At 39.6% G+C, this 19,019-nt stretch overlaps 1 long non-coding RNA gene across 2 annotated transcripts in view; it reads left to right on the top strand.

Moving 5' to 3' along the window:
• The window catches only part of LOC111923740 (uncharacterized), a 135,932-nt gene extending 117,545 nt beyond the window's left edge, over positions 1–18,387 (top strand). Inside the window, exons 3-6 of one of the 2 annotated variants that reach the window (XR_015273895.1) lie at positions 3,266–3,380; positions 3,946–4,019; positions 6,788–6,935; positions 18,195–18,387. This is a non-coding gene — a long non-coding RNA (uncharacterized LOC111923740). The remainder of the gene's footprint in view (positions 1–3,265; positions 3,381–3,945; positions 4,020–6,787; positions 6,936–18,194) is intronic. The other variant, XR_015273893.1, reaches the window with a different exon arrangement.
• The last annotated feature ends 632 nt before the right edge of the window (positions 18,388–19,019 follow it).

Below are 19,019 nucleotides of genomic sequence, written 5' to 3'. Positions count from 1 at the left end.
TCTTTTGCTTCTGTAGAGGAGCAACTATTGTGTTCTCTATCATGTCCCTCTCGGGCTCCACTTGAACTCCCCAAAGGACTGTTTGGCAGTACAGAAGCTTTGGTTTATTTAATACAGAAAGACCTTTCTTCTTCTTCACGAATAATGTTTTGATCTTAGCTGGGATTGAGAAGTGCTTCTTCATTCATTACGGCTGCTTGGCAGTGACATAAAGACACCCAGTGTTTAGCAGGTCTTCTGAATGTACATTGCTTGGAAAGAAAGCTGTGCTTCTTCATGTATAAACATCTCTTAGTCCTGTGATGCCTGAACAGCTGTGTGTGTTCAAGCTTCATCCCTTAATGTACCTCTTCACAAAACTCAAATTGTACCACTTATGAAGGGTGGAATTGCTTTTCTTTGACCATGCCACTTGGATCTTGTACTCAGTTTTGTTCCGTTGTTTCTTTTTTTGATGATGTTGGGAGCTGTAAACAGCACTAATGGCAAGAAGAATGTCTACTGTGGTTCCCAGTTTTATGTCTGACAGGCTACTCTTGATGGGTCCATAAAACATTTAGTCTATTTGGTTCACTGTCTGAAGTAGATAAAACATAAAAACCGGATAAAGTGTTTGTGCATCTTTTTTTTTCATAGGTAGAGAGACAGATGAATACAGTGGTACTGTTTGCTTTTGCCAGTCCAGGCAGTAGGATGTTACCTTGTGCACAATGCTCTGGTTACTTAGCAGTCATTACTAGAAACAGATATTAAATAGCCCAAATATGATTAGTATGATTCCATTTCCAGAAACCCTTTTTCTGTCCTTGTTCAGGACTTGCTGGAGGTGAAAGTCATTGTCTCAGCAAGTGACACAAGTAGCTCTGTCACCTTTTGAGAAGTTGTTCGTTGTTGCCAAGTGGTGCATCCTACCAACATGTGTCCTCCTTCTTTCTGTTCTACTTATATTGGCAGCTCTCAAATGTCCTAAACATCAGGGACTTTATCTGAGCCTACTACCTCAGTGGGATTACAAAGAAGATGTGCATGTCCTCCCTGGACTTAGGAGCACCTCTGTATGTGTCATGCTAGCCATTTGTGATTTATAAATGAGGGAAAATACATAATTTGTCACAATTTTTCCAAGGCTGCATTTAATTCTGTATAGAATTGCAGATCCATCTCAAGGGGGAATATAATACAGTATCTTTCCCAAGAGAATTACATGGAATTACCTGGAGGCTGCCTGCACAAGTACCTGCATGAAGCACTGCTGCCTGCTTCCTGGCAAAGGCACACGCTTCTGAGGTGTGGTGCTCCACTTGCAATGTGCCTGATCCACAAAGGATGCTTTAGCACACCTCCTGGACTGGATTTCTCAAATGGCTTGGGGTTAATTTCCAGACCATGTTGGCAATTGTTAGCACCTGATCCAGAGGGTACTGAAAGCCTGGGTGATTTTTGACATGTGCAGTGCTTCGTGGAGCAGTGCTTGTTTGCAGGTGCTAAAAAATGACATGGGTAGCATGTATGCCTGGGCTCTGTTGACTTTTGGGTTTTGGCTAAATCTTGTCTGCAATTTTGCAGCTTCTCAAGCTATGCTAATGCTGACTTTGAAGAATGCTCCAAAATTTCTCTCTTCCTGCCTCTCACCCTTGGTGTGAGATTGTATTTTGGAACAATTTTGTATTAAGTGGCATTTCCTTGCAAGTTCTAAAATAGTAGGTATTTCCTTTGAAGGAATGATGTCAGGATGTTTGACAGAAATTGGTAAATCTAATGACCTTTGATTAAAGCCTGCAGCTGTATGATAATACAGTCAAAGACAACTTTGAAGATGGATTCAGAAGCCAGGAATTTAGAAACCATTTTCAACATTTCAGCCTACACAGATTACTAAATAAAGGATTTCAACAAGTGAGACAATGTTTTTGTTTGTTAAAGTGGGCGCTTAGTACAGTGGGGTGATGAATTAAGTACAGCCGGAATACATCAGAGTATACTTTCCCACACATCCAGTATGGCTGAGCATTAATACATTTTCATCCCTTTGTAATTATTTTCTCTTTGCAGCTATTTCCAGATTGTTACCATCTGTAACTGTGACACTTTTACAAGAAAATTAATTTAGTCAATTCAGTTTCTGTGATTTTTATTATTGTCATCATTTCTTCAAATCCAGAACCTTCTAACTTGGCTTGAATTCTTCAAGCTTCTTATATTGTGCAACCAATAATTATTTTTAATTTTTTTACAAAGCTGAATTTTTGTTTGCTCTTATGACTTTAGATAGATTCCCTAACAGACCATGGTCCTCTGGCAACATTCCAATAAAGAGATGAGCAGTTTTGCAAATTAAAGAGATTGGGGACCAAGGAGGCAGCCATTTAATAGATGTTTTTGAAAGTTATGCGCTGGACAATGGGAGAAATAGCTGGATTGTAAACATGTATTGTATGACTGAGACAGGCTTTGGGGCTGACTAAATTGAATTCTTTCAAGACAAAGGTAGTTGGAGAAAGTGTCCTTTGAAAATCCAGTCATGTGGTGGTAGTTACCTCCTTATGAGATGCTAAAGTGTGTTGCTTCCATTGAATTCAAGGGAATTGGAGTCCATTAGCACATTCAGGGCTCTTGATAGAAATTATCTAGGCAACCAGAAAATACAGATTTTTTTCTTTTTAAAAAACAATATAATACACACCATTTGAAATGGGTCTATCTCCAATGAACTTTTCTATGCTGTGTTACGCTAAAAACTAGACTCCAAATAATTTTTGAATAATTTTCAAAACAACTTTTGAAAATGCTAATTCACAAAAAACAGCAGGGGTTACAATCTTTTTTAGTGAAGGCTAAGAAAAGACTGATTCTCATGAAATAAAAATGTCAGTGATTTTGAAAATTGCTTCAAAATGATGTGAACATTTAAAATAAAATAATGAGGAAACATTTCTTCTGAAAGATGAAAAAAGAATTAGTGGCAATTTTCCAGTAATGTTGTTTCAGTGACAAAAATGGTGTGGGGACTATTTAAAAGACAAATGTATATTGGGTGTGTGGGGAAGGAAAACCTCTGTGATGCAGAGTTGACTTGTGTGACTGCTTTGCTTGCTGATGCATGTAGCATAATACATTTAGAGATGTATTTTTCTATATGAGTTAAATGGATGTAGCTGCCTGTTGTATGGTGGTTTTCTAAGGCTGTCTAAACCATTATACTGAATGAGTTGCTCATGTACAAGCTCTGGATTGCAAAGAATCACAGACTTTTGTGAACTTCTAGGTTTGGCCTGGACAAACATCCTTGCAGATTTGCAATCTCCCACAAGAGCTTTCCTGTACATGCTGGTATCTTTTTGAGGAGGTAAAAATGGGCTGACACTTATTCCAGAAGTAAGGTATGAGCACCAGAAGTTTTTCAGCCACTGCAATTCGTTGTCTGATGGGTAAAGCAAAACAAGACATTCTCTTACATAATATGATATAGCAGATGTCATCTGCTATGATAGGTGATGCATTTTATTTATTGTTATGAAGTACCATCCTCCTACCAAATGGCATTCCTTGTAGGAGTGTGTGTTGTTTTTGCTCCATGGTGATATTCAAAGTAATGGTTTCAGTGGCAGGTGAGCATTAAATATTCAGATCAGGTGTTATATTTGTAGTGGCTGTACACATAAAAAAGCAAAACACAAGAGCAAAGAATGGAATGATTTACAGAGAAAGCCTTGTGATGTTCTCAGCAGATTCAGTGACAAAGCCATCACTGTAGGTTAAAACAGTTGGTAAAATTTTGAGTGTATAGAACTCATCTTGAAAATTAAATTAAGACAAAAGAAGAGGCCTAGGAGGCATTTTATTTGGAAACAGAAAAAACACAAGGAGGCAGCTCTTTGGCTGCCATTAAGGGGCAAAATGTGTACCTGTAAAAGTTAGTGAAAATTGTTGTCTTGTTGATTTCAGTGGGAAGGAAGATCATCCCCAAGATCAGGCAATTAACGTTGGCACCAAAAATGGTTTGAATGATGAGCCTTCCTGTAAGTGATGAATGTAGAATGGCTGGCTAATGATTAATGCACATTTCATATTAATAAATCATATTAATTGTTCTCTTCTTCTCTCCCTTTGTGTTTTATTTCTCCCTGTATATCAAAAGCACTCTATATGCATCTGAAACCAAAACAATATCTGAGAAGAGGCTATTATACTTAAGTCCAGAAAACATTAAAGGAGATTTAGACAAAAATTTCATATTCCTTGTAAAACTACCAATCTGAATTAGGTAGATATTTGAGACTGAGAGTGTTGGACTACCAGCTGGGTGTTCACCAGTCTGGTTTTCTAACGTGTGGCCTTCGTATTTCATGTTGCTACATGACATTGCATTATTTATGGACATTAATTGCTATGGATACAACTCCTGTGTTCCAAGGGGACATAAAATGGAGGTAACTATGAATCCTAAATAAATAAATAAAAGAAATATAGAACATGAGCATTTTTTAACTGTAAAAAAGTTAACAGAAAAAGCTAGGACAAAAGTAGAAGAGGTGTTTTGCAAACAGATAATTGAACAGAGTAATAAGATACTTGAAAAGAGTCTGAAGATTTGTCTATTCATCCTGTCCCTGTATCGGAGAAATGCTTTAGCGTGTCCTTGTCCCTTAAATTGTGAGGGCGTCATGTGAGCCAACCCTTCAAATAATCCTTTGTTTTGGAAGTTCAGCATCTGCTGAGTACTCTTAAACTCATAAAAGCACAAGGGATACCTTTTGGGAAAAGGGAGGGTAAGGTAATTGCCATGTTAGCCTGCAGTGACCTCAGATTTGTTCCTGTTTGTCCTCAGCCTCGGGAGGGAAACTATGCAAAGTGATTACACTCTTTCCTGCTTGTACCAACAGTGGGTAAATAGCCCTGCCTTTGTCCCTCAAGTATTTTGAAGATGATTGTTGGGCATCAGGCAGTTGACATTTCTGTCCTTGGAAATTATTTCCCTATATCAACTACCATGGTAACACTCAAGAGACATCTTGAAAACCTAGTTTTCCTCAGAAAACATTTCAGAGTACTGCAAAATATGCACAAAGTTTTCAAGCTGTTCCTTGTGTCCAGTTTTACACAAAGTTCAGATACATTATCAAGACCCACTTACCTGAGTAGGATGTTGCAGGATTAAGACTTTAGTCCACTCCTAACATTTGCAGCTGCTTTGTTTGTAGTTTTGTGCAGTTCCTTTTGTGGTTATCTCCAACTGCCTGTGAGTTTCAAGCATGAAGTCTACAAAGTTTGTAAATTGAGATACTAATAAAACAAGAAAGAGGCAGATTAGAGTGTCTGATTTAGGACATCTTTTCACCACATTTTTCTACTGCTTTATTAAGGAAAATTGTTGTAATGGAACCTGAAGCCTAGGCCACATTATAGGTTTTTAAGTGGGTCTTGTTTCTTGTTTTATTTTGTTTTAGTTTTTGTGGTTTTTTGCCATCACTGTGGTGGCAAATCTGGAGATTCTATCTCCAGCAATCCTATCAATTCTAATTCTACAAAAAATTAGGAAAGCCTTTTTTAGGAGGTACTTAATGTTAAAACAAATGAAAATAAGCAAGCTGTGGCCATTTCCTAGGCATCTGATTCATTAAAAGAATATCCAGATTTGGAAGTTCAAGAGGAAATTTCAAAGGGTAATAAAAATTCCATGGGAAAAAAATGTCTAATGTCTGAATAGTTTTCCCTGTGTCCTTTAAGGTCTCACTTCTCAAAAGGAGTCTCCCATTCAAGGCCAAAAAACACTTCATTCTTGTTAGTCTTTGGCATTTGGGAAGGTTACAACAAGAGGCAGCAAAATGATGTCCTTAAAACGGTGGCGACCTGTTTTATTTATAGTGCTGAAGCATTATTGGATGAAGTAATTTAGATTTTTCACTACTGACTTTTCCCTGACACTGCCTCTTGATAATACATTGACTACTGAAACTACCTTGCTGAAGGTGGTACTGGGGTGGTCTTGTGCATGTAGCAAAGTACCCAATCATGTCTTGAGGCTGATAGAGAGTGGTGGGATGGTGGGATACTTTTTTTTAGTAATGGTAATTTCAGCAAATTTATGAGTTTACTGACGCTGTTAAATATCACTCTTCTATCATCCAGAAGAAGGAGCACTATATAATCTAAAAGTAGCCTTTTTTTTTTTTTTTTGTTCACCTTACTCTTTTTTCCTTGTTGGTTTTGAAGTCAGCCTTCAGGTACTTAGAATTAATTAATCTAATTAATTTGTGTTATTTAACTTTATATGGTTTTACTAGTTTCAAAGTAGATATTATTGTAAATGTGTTCTGGGAAAGAAATCAGCACCCTGAATTATTTGTTGCAAATGAATTATGCAATAATTCAATTCAATAACCTACTTTCTATTGTTTGCAGACCAAGCCTGTTATCTTTGTGTTGCTTGTAAGCAATAGGTGCATCTGTTTTGGTCTATGGATTATTCATGACAGGTTCACTTCAGCAAGACAATGTTTGTGATATACAATAGATAATCCAGTTCATAGTCATTCTTTCACTGTTTCCTCATTGGATGACTGAAACTTTTCTTGAAGAAATTAAAATTTGTGAAATAATCATGAGCCAGAAATATTTTGCAAATGACCTAGCAATTATCTGCACACAATGAATAATGCAACTCAGTGAATAATATCAGAGCTAACTTGTTTAATGACCTAGTTCTGAATTAGTTCACCGTTTGACCAGATCTACTTACTTTAGCCAACTAGTATGGAATGCAGATTGTTACTCTTTTCTCCCTCAGTGACTCCACTGATGCTGACAGAAGTCTAATTCCCTGATCAGAGATGTAAGTGATGAGAAGCATGTTCTCTGCATGCAACTGACAAACAAGTGTGACCACACTCCATACTGGATATTGTGTTTATGCTCCTCCAGTGCAGTAATGACAGGTAAGACTGGCTCAAACCTTGCCCTAATATCACAATGTTTTGCCAGAGCTCAGTTATGTAGACAAGTTTACATGCAATGTTAATTTGAAAGAACGTGAACAAATATCCCGAAGGGTTTTGGTCTGTTAGGTATTAGTTCTTGTTGACTAAAGTGCTGACACGGCACATGGGCGACCCACCAGATTCTATTTGACCCACCAGTTAACGCTTGAGAGTTGAAAAATTTGAAGTTGTCTACTTTCTTGGCAGTTACCCCACAAGACTGAGATTTTAGAAAGCTTCTTGGTAAAAAAAAAAAATGTAAGCAATGGTTATATGAGAAGTGCCTGTCATGAAAAGTCTTCAAGATTTTGGCTCGGTGGTCAGAAAACAAACCCGTTTCCTGTGAGTTTAGCAACTCTGTCATGAATTATCTCAGTTTGTTTAACACAGTTTTCAAAGGTGTGTTTTTTGTTAATACTGTGTATGATAAGTGCTACAATGTTCCTGACAGCTTGGATAAGAAGTGATGAACACAGTGAATAAGCTCCATCAAGTAAGGCCAGGAATTATATCTGTTCTAGTAATGTCAGCTTGTCTTAATGCTGCATTACTTGGCACTGTACCTATATCATATTTCATAGCTTTCTTTGCCTCTCCAATCCCTGCCCCCAGTTAGATTGTCTTCTGACACCTACATTTCTGTCACATTTCTGTATTCCTCCTGGTAGAATCCAAGGGAATAGCAGAGCTGTTGAGGTATGAGATAGATTATCAAGTTACAGCATTTCTCAAGTTTTTTTCCTTGTCAGTACTTCATCTTTTGGAGATTTGCAATGGATCTGCTCCTCTTTATTCTTTCTTTCCTCTTTTTTTTTTTTTTAATTCATCATTTCTTGGCAAGCCACTTGTTTTCCAGTGAAAGCTGTTGCCTTTACTGTAAATGACCATTCAGAACTTTGAGCACCACAAGAATAATGTGTCTGTTTGGCTAGAAGACACGAGCTTGGGGATAATCTTCTACCTCTTCTCGTACAAAGAGATCTGTTAATGAGCCAGCACATTACTCAAGTGCTGGCAGCAGACAGCCTGCATTTTAGAATGAGATCTAACTTTAAAAATATCCATCAACTCGACAATGTGTCAGGTAACTGTACCTCACGGCAAATGAAAGTCAAATTTGCTAGATTATGAAGAAATAATTCTTTTAATACAGATTGTTCTATAATTTCTGTGGAGTATTTTTAAACACAAAATAAAATCTCTTGCAGCTTTCCTGCATTACTCTTCAAAATACTATTGGTAGAAAGAAAAATTCAGTTTTGTTCTATCTTTTGTGAACTATAATAGAATTTTTTTATCTCCCAAATGGACTAGGTTTGAATATTAGCAGAATCAAATATGGTCTGAGCCTGGCCTCGCTGCTTATTTTTTCATGTACAGGCTGTGATATAAAACTGAAGAAACTTTCCATGATTTATATGATCCCCTGCCTGTGAGTTAATTTCACGTTCTAGGTCCTGTCTGCTGATACTGAGCTGTTTTAAGGCCCTTGTCAGTGCAGGGAGCTATTTAAATAAATGCATCTCTTGGTATATACAACAGAAGTAGCATCTTCATTTGATTCATATCCACAGTTGCACATGAACACTTCCACATGACTATCCCTGCTGACAGGGACAGTAGAGAATCCACAGGAACTGCCTGTCTTTTGGAATTTGGGGAATATTTTTAATAATTTAAGTAAACGGTCTTGATTGTTGCTATTTTTAATAATGGGTATCAAATTTCAGATAAATTGCCTAGCTCAGCTGCATGTGCATTCTGCATCAAGAAGGCAAGGAGCATTTTCCTTTAGTCAAGGGCCACATGAGGGGCAGAAGCGTCATGGAGGGATCCCCATAGAATTACTCTAAATTTCTAAATTGCTTTAAGTTTTCATTTTCAGATAAAGCAGTGAATGAGACAGTGCTCTCATTCAGGTACCAAATGAGATCCAGGCGAGGCCGAGAGATGTAGTCCCTCCAGAAATCAGGAGGACACTTTATTGTTAACAATGTTATGCAGCTTCTCCTTTGCAATTTATCCCATCTCCTTCTGCTGTAAAGGTAAAACCAGAAGTGCTTCTGTAACTGGAGTTCCTCTCCCCCTACACTGAGCTGTGTCATTCAGATACAGACATGTAGCACAGGTTCCCCACCCCAGAAAGAGATTCAACACTTGTGTTAGCAGCCAAAAAGAGTCCAGGTTTCCACTGACAATTCAAATGGATCTTCTGGTTGGAGAACCTCCCAAGATAGCTGAAAGAGTCATCTTTTATCTGAGCTGAAATCCTGTTCTCTTTCAATACGACTGTTCTCTGACTGTTGCAAAGTCCTTGCTGTTTTGGCATTTTTCCTGATGTTTTTATGATACTTATTTATTTTTTTTCATTCTGGGACAGTGCTCAAAAATTTGCCCATAAATGCCACTTTAACTGAGCGAATGCTGCTTTTTATCACTGAATTGCTAAAGGCATTCCTGGTGTTTTTCCAAACCACTGCTTTAGTTTGTTGATGTTGAAACCAGTTTGAGCACAGGCACAATGGGTTAACATTTTCCTGCTTGTTTGTGTAGTGACTGATTGTTTGTCCAGGTTGTGAGACCAACCTTAGCAGGCAACAGAATACAGACATTTTATAAGAGAGACACTTAAAGACCTGGACATATTTATGAGAGGAGCATTCTAGGGGACAGAGAGAAGAAAGAGAGAGAAAACCAGAAAAGCTATGGATGTTGTCTGATGAAATACAGTGAAACAGGATTAACATTTATTTTCCTATTTCATACCCTCCACAATTTTAGACTGTGCAGCTTCTTGTTATATGGGCAAGGCCTCTTGTTTCAAGGTGCCCTGATAAGGGGTGCACAACTTTCAGTGCACCCAGCTGGGATACAGAGTCCAGGAGCCTCGAGGAGAGGGTGGTGGGAAAGGAGGCAGTGCATACCCATGTTGTACTATGAACAGAGCGCTGAACCATTGCATGACTCACTGCTATTTTCTGCTTTTACAAATGAGAACTAAATGGCAATAGTCTTCTCTTTGGTCCCTTTAATTTCATCTCCTTTCCAGATTAGTCGTACCGAACAGTTATGGAGTCACAGAACGTCTTGGGTTGGAAGAAATCTTACCCAGGTCCAACTCACCTGCCATGGGCAGTGACACCTTCTATCACACTAGGTAGAGGAAAGGATGCGACATTATCTCCTCTGACCCTCTATTAGAGGGATCTGGGTAGCACAGGAGAATCAATCCTCTTGCTTCACAGTGGGAGCCTGTCAGTGAGACTAGTCCAGTGAGATTAGAGATAGCCAGACTGGTCCCTGACAGCTGTAGTTCATGCCAGGATTGTCTTCAACCCCAGGGGCTGCTGAGATTTTCTTTGCAATCTACTGTATGGAAAGCCTCATCACAAAAATCCCTCTTTGTTTTCCAACCAGATCAAGCAGATATTTTAATTAAAAACTACCAGTGGCAGTACTGGGTATAGCAGAGCACTAGAAACCCTTTCTCTGTGGCAGTTTCTCAGTACAAATGATTCTGTGTGGTTGTGGTCACATATTTGATTGACTTGGTTCCCAAGCTGATGCTCACAGTGCTGTATTCATCTTGTTCAGATGGCTGTGACATGCTGCCTGAATGCACTGATGCTGACAGTGAATGTGAGGAGAACCAGACAGTTGACAGCATCTCCATTTTTCAGAGCTGATGTAGGATGATCTATCACATGATGCTAGGCCACAGCCTGTCATTTATACAGCTACAGCTGTAATGTGGGTAAAATGAGCAGAAATGAGAGAGAAGTGACAAGAGGGGAGGAAAAAAAAAAAAAAAGAGGGAAGGTGTTGACACCATTTTGCATGAACATATTTTATTTAAATGAAGACTATATTCATCCTACATCTCAGGTCTACCTGCTGTTTCTGTGGATTGGAACAGCATTGACAGACCATCCTTGCCTGCTGCTTGGGAAAATGTGTCTGCCCAGGGGCAGGGATTGGAGGTCTTTTGGGCTGGTCCTGTGCCCCATCCATCATGGCTGTTAGGGAGGCCTTTCTCAGTGTTGCTTGGAATGCAGAAGCATCAGCCAGAAATGCAGGGGATTAAAAAAAATATTCTCTTGAGCTAAATGTATTCTCAAGCTGGGACTTGTAACAACCTTGTATATAAGAGGTGTAGATGAGGGACAACCCTAAGGATGCATTCAATGCTGTGATTAAGCACCTAAGATGGATATGGGGACCTCTTCTGGAAGGATATTAATAGGTGATTCAAACCTCCCTTCGAGGTCAAGCATATCATCTCTGTGCAGTTACTGGGGAGATGAGCATAACTGTGTTTACAGTTCTTTACCTGGATTCTCTCTTGTGAATCAATTAATGCTGTTCCTTGTTTTGCTGGCCTTCTATGTGATTTGGGAAGAATAGTTCTTGTAGCTCTGGACTCTCTGCAGAAGTCTAAGGGAAAATGGTGTATTGTAAGAGCAGTATTCAGAAATGTCTTCCACACGGTGACTGCCTGTTTGCCCAACTGTTCCCATGTCATCCCTGAAACAGGAGATTGAACCTGGGTGTCGAGTGCTGTGGCATGAGCTGGACTGTCCCAGGCTTTGTACTAAGAGCTGTGAGGCTGAATGGTACCTAGTGAGCCCCCTATTTCAAATTTTCTCTAGCACGTGTTGCTGGTGGCCTAAACATGCAGGTAATGTGATGTGCACTGGCTGCCATCCTGGGGCCTCAGGAGAGAAACAGAACAAAGCTCCTGTCTGTTCCTCTCATGCTCTGATCATCTTCTCACAAGTGAATGGCAAGTGGGTGGCACTCATTTTACTTGTCCCTGGTTATGGAGGACACACAGTTTGCACACAGGGCCTGTTTGTGTGTGTAAGTAACATTGTTCCTCTGCATCTTTAAAGTCTTGGCTCTGTCAGTCACATTCTTGTGCCTAACTTGGGTTAAAAAGAAAGCCCCATGATGTCTGTGCTACTTGTGTGACAAATGTTGCATTTTTCGTAGTATCGCATACTTCTGTTGAGATGACTGGAGCACCACACTTGACAATGATGAATTATTTACAGCAGACCGACAGCCATTTATCCTGTGGTACCATCTGCCATAAAGATCACATTTTTGTCTTAGCAGTTTTCTCCCTTTGTTATTCTTTGAAAGAATATTTGAAGATGTGGAAGCAGTGAGGAATGGATAACCACCTCTGGGCCATGTTTTCAGTGGTGTGTTCAGATGCTTCTGGACAACAGTGTTAAAGGTTAAATGCTCTTGGCATTTGATTGGGAAAACTCTAGTGAAGGTGAAGTGAATGATGCAAGCCTAGCATGAGCTTTAACTGTTTAGGATGTTTCCCATGTGCATCCTTTGCTGGTCTCCTTGGTATAAGGGTCATGTTGTGGGCAAGGAGGAGGTGTGACTGGAGCAGAACTGGCAGATGGTCCCTTGAAGGTCGTTTCTTGTTGCTATCTCCTGTAGTGCTGCCATATGCTGTGCAGGGGGATGTTTCCTTCCTCTTCATGGAGTGTAAACTCATCAAAACAGCAAGTGCAGCATGCCATCAATGCTCAGCTCTTGAAGTTTCTGAATAGGTCTGTGGCTTTAAGACATTTTTAGTATGTTGCCAGAGTATATAGAACAAGAATTTTTGAGAAGAAATTTTTAAAAATCTGTCCACTGTGAAGGTGGAAGTTTTCTTTTAATGATTTAACATTTTTCTCCTGAAATTGTCTTTCTGTTAAAGAAAAAAGTTATTTTTATTTGTTTTCCCCTAAGACCTTTCTTGTAAACTGTGAATATCCAGAGCTTGTACAGTACTATGTAAGAATTTTGGGTGGATTGAATGCTACTGCTGCTTCTGGAATCATAGCTGCTCCTCTCAGCTGCTGGTAACAGCACAAATTTCCAACAGAAAATACCTGAAGTAAACAGCCACAGCAACTGGGAGAGTAAAAAGTGCATCAAACAGTAGTTGTTAGTTATGTCTTAAGTTGGTATTTCTGAGTTGCTTGTGCAAATTTAAGTCCATTTCATAGCGGAGTCTTTCTAAAACTGGGAGTGAAAGCACATGCAAAGCATTGTTGCTCAATACAGTACATGATCTCTAGATAATCTGTCCCCCCTCCCCACTTCCTTTTCTTTTGTTAGTTGTGATTAATAACATCAAGAGAACTTGTTTATCCTGAAAGAATAGACAAAGGTATACATGAGTTCATAAAGGTACAAATCCTGGTATAATCTTTCAACAAAAATTGTTATTTAAACAAAAGGCAACAAGTCTGAGTAAAGCAGAAGAATCAGGATGTCTTTGCCCATTCAAATTACTTGAAACCTTTAAGAAAGGGCTTGACTCTCTTAGTGTTAGGCCAACTTATGCCACTGGAATTAGTGTTTAATATTACTCATTTATCAGTGCTGGCTAGGATTTTGTTAGCCCAGACAATAACTTTAATCCTGAACTTTACAGCTTTTAAGAAGGAGGAAAAGTTTTGGTCAAATGACTCAGTCAACTGACCTAGAACTAAGGCAAAGACCCAAGAGTTTCTTGTAGCCAGGCCACCAAGGCTCTGAGTGATATAACTTTGCTTTACTTTCCTCTTCTCTTTAGGTCCTCAGGCTTCATTGACATATGTGTGTCAGTCTGTTTACAGTTTGTTGTTAAAGCTATTTTTGAACACAGTATTTAGTGAGGTGAATAGCAATAGGTGGGTTTAGGATTGCAAGGATGTCACATGAAATTAAAAAATCAGTTAGAAAACAGTGATATTTGATACTACTATTTAAAGCTGAAATATTTACCTGTGGGTTGTAATTAAATACCACAGAATTACAGAATCAGCTAGGTTGGAAAAGACCTCTGATGTAGAGCCCAACCTATGACTGAACACCATGATGTTAACTAGGCACTGAGTACCACCGCCAGTCTTTCCTTAAACCCCTCAAGGGATGGGGACTCTGCCACCTCCATGGGCAGTCCACTCCAAAGTCTAATCACCTTTCACTAATGTCCAAATTAAACCTCCCCTGGCACACCTTTAGACTATATCCTCTTGTTCTGTCACTGGCTGCCTGGTAGAGGACACCAACCCCCTCCTGGCTGCACCCTCCTTTCAGGCAGTTGTAGAGAGGGATAAGGTCCCCCCTGAGCCTCCTTTTCTCCAGGATAAACACCCCCAGCTCCCTCAGCTGCTCCTCATCAGACTTGTGCCCCAGACCCTTTCCCAGCTCCACTGCCCTGCTCTGGACCCGCTCCAGCCCCTCAAAGTCTTCCTTGTGGTGAGGGGCCCAGAACTGAACACAGCACTCGAGGTGTGGCCTCACCAGTGCTGAGTACAGGGGGACAATCACAGCCCTGCTCCTGCTGGCCACACTGCTCCTGATACAGGCCAGGATGGCATTGGCTTTCCTGGCCACCGGAGCACAGCTGGCTCATGTTCAGCTGCCTTCAACCAGCACCCCCAGATCCTTTTCTGCTGGGAAGCTTTCCAGCTACTTTGTCTCCTATAGTGCTGCTGAGGCTATTGTGGCCAAAGTGTACAACCAGCTACTTGGTCTTGTTGAACCTCATACTTTTGGTCCCAGCCTATTGATGCAGCCTGTCCAGACCACCCTGCAGAGCCTCCCTACCTTACACAGATCAACACTCACACCTACCTTGGTGATACCTGCAAATTTGGTACAATCAATCCCCTCATCCAGATTATCAATAAAGATATTAAGCAGGACGTATATAAACAGGAATCCTGACAGTGTATGTAGCTATACAATTTCTTTTAGCATCAGATGCTTAGAATTAATTTACTGTATGTGTAAATGTTGATTCGGTGATGGATATCATCCCATTGTACCAAATTACTAACCTTGTTAAATACCTGCATTTTCTGGGTGCATAGTGGTGGTGGTGTATTTAACAAGCTACATAATTTATGTTGCTGAACTGACCCTTTATCTATGAGCCTTTTTCTCTGTATTCCAAAAAGTATATCCAACATTCACGTAGCTTCCTTGATCACTTCTGCCTCTGTAGCAAGGCAACACTTTTGTACCCTGCTAAGTTCAGACATGTGGAAACTGCAAAGCTTAAAGGAAAATAATGATAATATGATTTTTTGCTTTCTTTATCCTTTGACATTGAAAGATGATTATCACACTGATTAGAAGGTATGGAAATTTAAAAATCATGGTCTGACTTATGTTTATTTCATTCTTTATTCTAGAATGGCAATTTGAAACAGCAGTGTGTTTTCATTCCTGACCACTGAAAGTACTACTTTAGCTACTACTTCTGACATGGCTTATTGTACTGTTTTCGTTGAGGGGGAAAGTGATCTCCTTATGAAGAAAATATTATATGCCCTGGCCTTCCTCTCTTTAGGGAAGAGAATTGTAGCCAATAGTTTTAGATGTCTTGCTGAGCTTTCCTTAGGTCTCAGAAATTTGTTGTTTGGTGGAAGCAACTCCTGCGTGTAATTGTGCTGGGATTGTTGTAGTAGCATAATTGGCATGGTGCTGCAGAAGGATGTTAGAAATATTCAGAACACCCAGGTACAAAGTGCTGTGCAGGAAGCTGGGGAGATGCAATTCATCTTCAGAAGAAACACAGCTTCTCTGGTTGAGTGTATTGATGGAGCATCTCCATGTGAGAAGGCCACCTATAGCGCCTGCTCCCTGTGCCCATCTTCCACAGCAGCCAATTTCTTCACAAAGTGAAAGTCTTTGTGTTAATGGGAGCCTATGACAATGTAATGTGACTTCTGGAAAAGTTACAACTTCTGAATGATAGATGAAATGAAAAATCCCTCTCTGGTGAAGAGAAAGCATGTATTGCTTTGAACGATACACTGCCAACAGTTCTAACAAGAGGCTCTGTCACAGATTTTCCACCTCAATCAGCAATGCAGTTGCTGTCCCCTGAGCAAAACTTCTCCTCTACTCTTTTTTTTCCTTGTAGAAGCAAAGAAATATTCTTCAGCTATATAGCTTACCCACTGCCTAAAATATTCAATAATCTTTCTCTGCTTCTAGTTGTCTCTATAGGAAGCATCCTCTCCTTCAAATTCATTCAGCTTGTTCAAGTACTTTTACAGTAGTTTTACTTATACACTGAGAGAGTGGGCCAGGTGAACCTTAATCACCTTAATATGGTCAGTAATGTGTAGCATCTGCTGATGTGTAACACCAAGTTTGAGGAAAAGCTTAGCAAGAAAATAAACAATAAAGCCAAGTAAAGAGTAATCACCTAGTTCAAGTATTCTGTTGTGACAAAAGAGTGCTTTTTGATACAGTCTAGCCTGTGCTGGTATATGTTGGCATAGAGAATAGAGTAAATCATGTTTTGGAAAACAGTGGTTTATGGATAGACTTAGATGGCATAATGGATGAGCTCTTTAATTTTAATTTTTCCCTGCTGTGTTGTGGCAAAAAAAGGATGATGTGATCCATGAAAAAGAGAAACATTTAGTATTGTTTGTAGGCTTCTTCATCAGGTGATGTGTCTTGTGCTGTCTAACCTGGGCTATGATGTGAGCTAAGGCCTGGAAGACAAACATCAGGATGAGGGCTGTCAAGAATTCAGAGTATTCAGGTAATCTGAGAGCAGGGTGAGAGGTCAGTCTGAAGAAAACACCTGACAGCAGAGGCTTTTCCACCTGGCTGACAGAAGCTGAAGTTCAGCTAACTCAGTCTTGAAATAAGAAGCTGCTTTCTGGCTGTGAGGTCTGTTGATGATGAGAGCTCAAGCCTGGCCTGGACAGCTTGCCATCTTCATCCCTTTCCTTAATGGGAAAGCATTCAACTTAAAAGCTTATAGACAGCAACTCCACATTAAGACAATTAACAGACTTCAATTTCTCTGAAGATGATCAGGGCAGATTTCTTTTCATCTCCTCCCTTGCGCAAGGAACGAAGGTTTTTGTAGGCGGCTTCTTTTCATTGTTATTAACTGCTTTCCCCTGCAGCACAAGAGATTGGCCAGAGCAGGAGATCTCTTTGTAGGTGGCAGGGTGATTACGAATTGCCTTAGTTGGTTTGGGAGGGAATTTTCCCTGGGTCAGGTTGGCAGGCTCTGTGGATCTTTCACCTCATATAGCATGAGGTGTGGTTCATCTGCTAGGGTCATTTGTGTACATCTCAGATGATTCATTCCTTGCCATCGCATGTCTTCCTCAGGTCTTGCCAACCTGGGCCTGAAGCAGATCCTTTTCTAAGCAGAGAAATGTTTTTCCCTCACTAAAGTCTTTGAGCTTCAACTAGATGTTTTGGTTAAAATTAATGGTCTGTGAATATACAGTAGGTGGGTCTGGTAGCCTTTTTTGCCTTAACTTTTAGGAAAGGATACCTATATATGCTGTCTGATTGGTTAATGCTGGGGGTGTTAATTAGGAAAGCACTCTTTTCTCTTCTGGCTCCCTTTGAGGTCTTGTTCTGACAGCCTGAGAAAATCTTATTCTCTATGAAGCAGAAGTCCAGCTTGCTTTAGTTTAATTTCAAACAACAGGTCAACATATAGTGTTCAAAAGGTGCATTCCCATGTGTAAAAACTATGTAATTCTATAGACTGGTCTAAACTGAATGTCTGTACTGCCTGGAGGAATATCCTCTTCAGTGAGCTTTCTGAATCTGTGTGGAAACCACCAGTACAAAAGTAAAGGTAATTCACATTAAGTGGTGTTCTGGCAGTTGAAGCAGCTCAGCAGCCAGTGGATTCCTGTCTTGCTGTGTGCTGGTGCCAGAGGAACATCCTTTCAGCAGGGACTTTTTCCATGTCAGCAAAGTCAAACTCAGGTATTCCTGAGTTTTTGAATTTGTTTTTCAGAAAGCATACAATTTAGCCCCTAAGTCTGTCTACTTCAGCAAAATAACATATCCTACCTTCAAAAATATTCTACATTTCAAAAAAGACTTTGCAGCCTCAGGGGCTCTGTGATATATGTGACACAGAACCTGACCTTCTCTATATGCAAGCAAGTATTTGTAAATGTTTATGTACATAGGATTATAGTATAATATGTATTTTAAGAAAACTTTTGCTTCACTGGAGCTAGAACTTCATCATACAGGTATATACAGGTGTGCAAAACCAATGCATGCGTGAAATGTTGAGTCGAAATTCTGCGACTTGTGAAATATGCAGCAGCACCAAAGAAACAGACATCATATAAGCAGCAGTGTTTGATAGTTGTCTTTCACATTATCATCAAAACCAGAGATATTTCAGGGTTGTTTTTTTTTTTGCAGAGAAACCATAAGTAATCAAGACACACTGTGCATTCCAGGAGAAACTGCCACTTGCTCATGTCTGGCTTCATCCTGTAAAGCAGAAAACAGCAGCGATTGTGTGACTCTATTCAAGTGCTATGTGTTGTTCTGCATCTTTCTTCTCTGCACCCCAAACTAAAAACTTTCAAATAAAAATAACTGAAAAACAGAATATTGTATTCCTAAGCTGAGTTGTCCTTAAAAATTCGAATGAGTCATTTAGATAACATTCACAATACCAGCAGCTCCAGGGCACTTTAGAGAATATGTTTCAGCAGAGAGACATTTGAAACAAAAATTGTAATGTTCTAAATGGAATTAGATGAGCAAAACCGTGTCATACAGAGATGAAATATAAATAAGTGCTTTAGGCCCACTCCATGAAAAATGTATGTGCTTTTTTAAAAGCATTTTTCTTCTGTGATGGTTTAATTTCTGTAGAAAACAGTGGTTGGTTGGTTTTGAGTTATTTTTGTTGTGTTTTCTTTTTTTCTGCCCAGTGCATTCTCCCAGAATGTGCTTTTGCCACTCCATAAAGCCTTCTTTCTACTAAATGTCTGTCTCTCTATTAAGCCCCCAAGGAACTGTACAAGCCAAAGGCAGATGGAAACAATAGGCATTCCATGTTCAAATGTACAACCTACAGAAAGTTCATTTGTCAAAAGTCTGAGGAACACTTCCAAGGAGGCTGCTTCATAAACAACATCCACATGGGGCAGATCTGACTTGTGCTTTTCATGCACATATTCCATAAGAATTTAATAGGATGTTTACTCTTCAATTAATAGTTAAAGCAACATTTAC

The sequence above is a fragment of the Cyanistes caeruleus genome, chromosome 1 (assembly GCF_971803275.1).
Source record: "Cyanistes caeruleus chromosome 1, bCyaCae1.hap1.1, whole genome shotgun sequence".
Classification (NCBI taxonomy): Eukaryota; Metazoa; Chordata; class Aves; order Passeriformes; family Paridae; genus Cyanistes; species Cyanistes caeruleus.
The sequence above is the reverse complement of the archived record's forward strand: the minus strand, read 5'-3'. Positions and strand labels throughout refer to the sequence as shown.